The sequence below is a fragment of the Drosophila novamexicana genome, unplaced genomic scaffold (assembly GCF_003285875.2).
Source record: "Drosophila novamexicana strain 15010-1031.04,08,12 unplaced genomic scaffold, DnovRS2.1 tig00001983-arrow-arrow-pilon, whole genome shotgun sequence".
Lineage (NCBI taxonomy): Eukaryota > Metazoa > Arthropoda > Insecta > Diptera > Drosophilidae > Drosophila > Drosophila novamexicana.
In genome coordinates, this window is record NW_020824918.1 from 245,070 (window position 1) to 251,573 (window position 6,504).

Here is a 6,504-nt window from a genome sequence, read left to right on the forward strand (position 1 = left end):
GCATTAGGAGTGACAGAGTGTTGAATCGAATGCAAAATGTCTAAGTGCAGAAGTGTGTAGTGTCTGGAGCCACATGTGCTACAAGTTCCGGAATTGCATGTCCGTGAAAGATGTCCCCTTTTAAGGCAGTTGAGGCATAAAGATAATCGTTTTGCTTCTTTGAGACTCATCTCTGGAGACAATTTGCCAAATCTTGGGCATTGCCATATATTATGCTCTTCACGATTACAAAATACGCAAACAGCAGCCATTGAGTTAGTAGCAACGAGTGATGTCCTACTAGGGTTAGTCTCTTTGTTCTTGCCCACCTTAGAGCTCGGCGTATAGGTTGCCATAGCATAATCCACACTCTCTAGGGCTCTGCAGCGTTGCTCCAAAAATGAGGCAAAATGTGCCCATGATGGAATTAAATTTGCAAAGGCGGGAGCCTCCAGCTTCTCTTCCACTTCGCCTGCGTAGCAGGTTCCAGTTCTTGCAGTAGCACCTGAACAAGGATGCAACCAGCAATTTGCTCCTTGCTACCCAAACTGGTGAGAGCACGAATATATATACGGAGCCATTCTCTACCTTCTTGAGCCCTAGCAGTTCAACGATGTGTGCCTGAAATACTAATCGACGGCTATGGAATAATTAGCCTCTGATATTTCCAATGACCGAATGGTATCCAGCGCAGAGTCCTTCAAGCAGAGCCGCTAATGCTGCATTTTTTCAATGTTTGTGAGTTCGGGATGATTTTCGATTAAAGTTGTGAACATTGAAAAGAAATCTGATCACTCTGTATAACCTCCAGAAAACGTTGGCAATTTGATTGGCGATAAGGTCGGTATCGCTCTGGACCTAGTCATTGACGCAGCAGCAATAGGCTCATTTACATATGTGGAGCTGGACGGCAATGCTCTACTGCGCTTAGCGATTGCAAACCGCACCAAAGTCTCCAAAGTTACTGAAAGCTCATCAAAAGCCTCGCGTAAACGTCTAGTTCTTCCAATTTGTTTTGAGCGTCTTCGAATTCAGATTCCATTTTTCAATCCGCTTGAGCAGCACCGACAATGCAATTTCATCATCATTGGGCGTTTGGTTGAGGCTAGATTGAAGCGCCTGCAACCGCTCATACGAGGGCGCCACCTTGCCCTTTAAAAATGACAACCTGTTTGTAGTCTGGGCCAGCGGTTCAGCTCTAGAACTTGCCTTGCAACCGAAGAAAGCGAAAAAAGGTCAAAGAAAACCGAATTAAAACTGCACACGAAAGTTCGTCGACCGTTGACTTATTGTCAGCACTGTACTCTTAAGCGCGTGCAATAGTTAATCGAATAAAAACACAAGTAAAATGCAGATAGCGGAAGCCAACGCGTCTGTATGTGCTTATGTACACAGACTTCTCTTTACTGCAATTTACCGCATGACACTTGCTCGTACATATGTATGCATATAAGAGCGGTTTTTAATTGCTGCCGAAACTAGTAACAACTAGCTCAATTTTTATTTAAAAAATTTTATTCAACACTATAATGTTAAATAAAATGTCACCAAAATGTTGGGCTAACAAGCTTTTTTATTAGCACTTAATAGCGAGAAGTTAAGGATGTTATAAAAACTCCACTTTTTCTCATAAGTTCTTGCAACTGGTTAATTTATTTATATGCTCATAGCGAGCGTATTGACAATATGCGAACATATACAATTTTTAGCGGAGCGATCGATAAGCTATCCGATATAGCGAACTTGCGAGGCAAGAATGCATTGGGGCGTCGCTAGCATTGATGCGTTAGCCGCTTAAGACAAAGTGCAAAAGGTAAAAGAGCGCGATAGCAGAAACTACGATGAGCGCAAAGCGATAAGCGCTAGATAGTTAACAGCAAATAATATTGAGCTATTTTATGACATGCGAGAAGCGCCAAACAAAACAAAATAGTGACATTGCTTACCTCGCAGGGCAAAATGTAACTGAAATGTTATGCTAACATAATATTAGTTTAATTTTTAGCTGCTGATTGAATTCAAACATTGTGGGATTAGTGTTTGTAGCTCCGCGAGACCTTATTAAGTAAAATAAATTTTCGAAAGGGTCTTGGTTTAGTTTAGAAGTAGTAACAAAGAAAAAATTGGGGTTTTCATCCCAAAGACTTTCCGCAAAAGCAATTACGGATGAGACTGTCATTATCATCCCGAGCTCTTTAAAAGAGAATATCATTTCTTTAGGGTATTCATGGACAATACTTTGTTTTCGTAAAGCAGACCCATACGGATTCCTATTTTGATATTATTTGTAAAACGTAACTATTGAGGCAATCGAAAAGTCTGTTAACTTTTTCAATAAATGAGGCCGTGGCTGCAGCACATTCCTTGCCATAGAGAAAAAAGCCACCAGAATCAATTACTGTTCGTATTACAGTCGCGACGCTATGGCTAAAAACCTGTGTGGCATATTCTACTAAGACGCGTTAAATTTGTTCTTTCGATTTCGAACAAGAACGAAACTGCGCCATCTGCTGTAGTAAGATCGCGTGATATAATTATATTTCTAAGCGATTTCATACGATGTGGAGAATCGAATATAGCGAAAATTTCTTTGCCATTGCTAAAGGTAGGTTTCTTGAAATATTTACCCCACCTATCGAAAGCCGCTCAATTATTAGAGCCCTGGTCACAAACAACGGCCTTAACGTGAAGTCCTAGAGTTTGAGAAAGTCCAATATTAAACTCAATTTTTTCCTTAAGATCTCCATGTTTCATCCCATTTGCAGAAACAGTGTAGCTTAAAACATATTTAAAAATTCATATAAGCCCCTAACAAGGAAAACGCCCATCGTGATATACTTTTTTGAAGGAAGTCTTAAATTAAGGACGTCTCGCAAGTAATCGTACGTTCTAGAGGAATAAAAGTTTATATTTTGTGTGACTGTCTCTTCAGCGCTGTTATAAACTCGTGTATTTTTAAGAAGCATTTGCATAGAATCGCTTCGTCAGATACATGGGTAATATTTGTTATTGCTGTACAAATATTTTTAGATATTTTCGGTTTCCGAAATCTTAAAGACATATTCCCGTCTTCTTGATGCCCTTTTTAAAAGAAGAACACTTTTTCTTAACTTTTCAAAACTTTCCTGTGTCTGCTTCAGATCAAGCATTATCTTATAATATTTGTTTCTATAATATGCCTCATCCTGTTCCCTTTTTAAAAAATTAGAACAAAATGGCAAGCTTTCGAAGCATTTAAATCTATTAAGCTAGTGTGGCTGTCTAGGTCTTTCCATAATTGATTATTGCGATCATCTTTGAAACTTAATAAATTGGCTGTGTTTATATCTTATTCACTTTCATAATGCGGAATGTTTTTCGGAACACGGAAAATCTAATTCTATTGGGATAACGGATTCTAATACATTCTCTACAACATGCTGCTCATTAAGGTCAGCGACACCCGAATTCAACAAAGTGTTTTTCGGACAAGTGTAATGTGGGAACTGCATTACCTTTTAACTTAACTTTGCCAAAATATTTGTGTTCAAAATTCCGGTCACATATTCTAGCCTTGTTTCGCGGCAAATTCGAGTCAAAATTACACAATTTAACCCATTTGTTAAAATAAAAATCTTTTGAAGGAAACGAAAACAATCTCACTGGGAAATTTGGTAAACTTTTCCTATAACTACTACGACATGATGGGATGATGCACTTAGATACGTTCTTTTTCCACTCTTTTTTGTTAGTTTTAGTTGTTACACGCACAGATTCAACGGTTTCATTAACACTGCTTGGCTCAGCCATAGTATGAATTTTTGCACGTAATAGTTGAAAAATAAAATCACTGAAAATTACTCGAGAACACCGCTCGATTCCGAAGTTTACTGTCAATTGAAGCTAGTTCGTTTCAGACGGTCGTTGGGAACAGACGTGTTTAAAATATCGCTCGCTTCGCGAACAATCTAAAGATAACGGTGCTTTCAAGCAACAGTATCTTGTTTACATTTTGTGCGCTTATCGGCAATAAAGTTTTATTGCTTTGTTTACGTCGTTGCTGCGTGAGCAACAGGCGTTCGTGTGTGTGTGTGAAACCGCCAGCTTCTACGTGTGTGTGTGTGTGCGTGCTATTTATATAAATAATAAAATAAATAGGAAAGCGCACACCTGCGGGCAATGCCGCCACGCAAAAAGAAGCCGGCTGAGAAGGGGACTTTCGAAAATTGCAGGATGACGTCGGATGATGAGGTGGCCTTGTCGGAGTCGTCATCAAACAGCGAGGTAAGGCGGAGGAGCAAGCAGCGCCTGAGGAAGGCAATTTCCGAAAGCGCTGTCAGCTCAGTTGGTGCGCGTGAGGGGAGCGCTGTCCCCGAGGGAGCCGCAGATGGCTCGCCTGGAGCACCGGGTGCAAGTGTGGAGGAGCGGGTTGTTGCCGTTCCTCATGCCGCGAGCGCTTTGAATGTATCTGAACCTGCCGTGGAGGGGTCGTTGACAAGTGCGGCGGCATTGAGGAAGCGGAAAGGAACAGCTCTCGGGATGAAGGGGATAACGGGAGCTTTATTGCAGCTTGCACTCAAGGAGAGAGCCACGGGGTCACTCATTTGCAAGTTAGTTGATTATACAGGGCAGTGTGAGCAGCTCTTGTTCGCGCTTGTGGCGCAGAATGAGCGGCTGCAGGGGCGCTTGGAGGCCGTTTGTTCCGGCCAAGCGCGGGCTTCGTCGGTGAACGCCGCCAGAGGGGGTCCCAGGTCGGCAGCGCAGTCTACCCCGGAGATGCCTCGGCCAGTCGAGACCTGTTCCTTGGTTGTGCGCAGCAAGGCTGCTGGCAAAACCGCTGAGGACGTGGTTGAGCAGGTGGTGAAGGAGGTAGGTCCCTCTCTTGGCGTGCGAATACATGAGGTGAAACCTCTAAGGGATGGAGGTGCGTTAATTCGGACTCCATCGGTCGCCGAGTGTGAGAAAATTGTGGAGAACACAAAGTTCAACGAGGTGGGATTGGAAGTATGTGTAAATGATAAATTAGGGCCGAAAGTTTTGGTTCAGGGCGTTCACTCGCAGATCACCCCTGATGAGTTCATGGGTGACCTTTACGAGATGAACATAAAGGACAAAATGTCACTTGAAGCCTTTAAGAAATGTGTCCGGATTACAAGTAAGCCATGGGTGGTGGGAGGTAATGAAGCAGTTAATATCGTCCTCGAGGGTGCTGTGGTGGGCATGCAGTCCCTTTTACAAATCGGACGCTGCTACATAAAATGGTTTTCGTTTAGAGTGAGAAGTTTCGACCTGGTACCGGGATGCTACCGCTGCCTTGGCTTCGACCATAAGGTGGCGGAGTGCAGAGCCAAAGAGGACGTTTGCCGTCGCTGCGGCCAGATGGGTCACCGCGTGGCTCAGTGCAGCAATGCACTGAATTGCCGCAATTGCTCCTTTAAGGGGAAGCCGTCGGGACATCTGATAATGTCTCTAGCCTGTCCCATATACGGGGCGATTGTTGCGCGGGCGAATGCTAGACATTAAAATGTCTAGCAGATTTCTTCAGCTGAATTGTCAAAGGTCGTATGCAGCTATGTGTGATTTGGGGGCTATGATGTGTGAAAGGGGCAGCGTAGTTGCCCTGCTGCAGGAACTCTACGCGACCGGTGGGTGCGTAAGGGGATTGCCCGCATGTATGCGAGTATTTCCTGACAGCAGGGCAAACTCCGCTGTCATTGTGAATGATGTCAGTATTGAATGAACTTTGGTGAGTTCAACTGACCGGGGGGTGTGTGTAAGCCTTAGCGGCAGTTTTGGCAGGACTTTTGTAGTGAGCATGTATTGTAAGTTCGGGGATCCCCTCGAACCATACATTGCTTACTTGGGTGAGGTGCTACTACTCGTTAGTAGCCTACCAGTCATCCTTGGTCTTGATGCGAATGCATCATCCCCCATGTGGTTCAGTAAGGTATCCAGACATTCGTCTGGGTCTTCGAACCACACACGGGGTAAGATGCTAGCCGAGTGGGCCGTGTCCCAGGATGTTCGGGTCGTTAACGAACCCAGTGAGTACACGTTTGCGAGTCCGGTGGGTCAGAGTGACATGGATGTTACTCTAGTGAATGCGGTAGCTATGAGTATGTATGCTTTTCATTGGTGTGTACTAGGTGGGCTTGGTGTGAGTGACCACAATCCGATTGAGATTGTTGTCACACACACTATTACGAGGAATGAAAGTGTTGGGGGTAATCGCTGGCGCACTTGTAGTGTGAATTGGTCCCTTCATGGGCTCATTGTGCAGGAGGCGGCAACGCAAGTTCCGCTTAATGCATTTAATGATTTGAATGTGGATGAGCAGGTCGTATGTGTGAATATGTGGATAACTGATGCGAATGATCGCATGTTTGAGAGGCATCGTAAGGTCAACCTCAAGCATGTGAAGTGGTGGACGAATCAGTTGAGCACCAAGCGGCGGATGGTCCGGTCTCTGCGGAAGCGATTCCAAAGGGCCAGAGCTACCAATGCGGATGGTGCTGCCCAACTCAGGATTGAATATAGTCGGTGTAT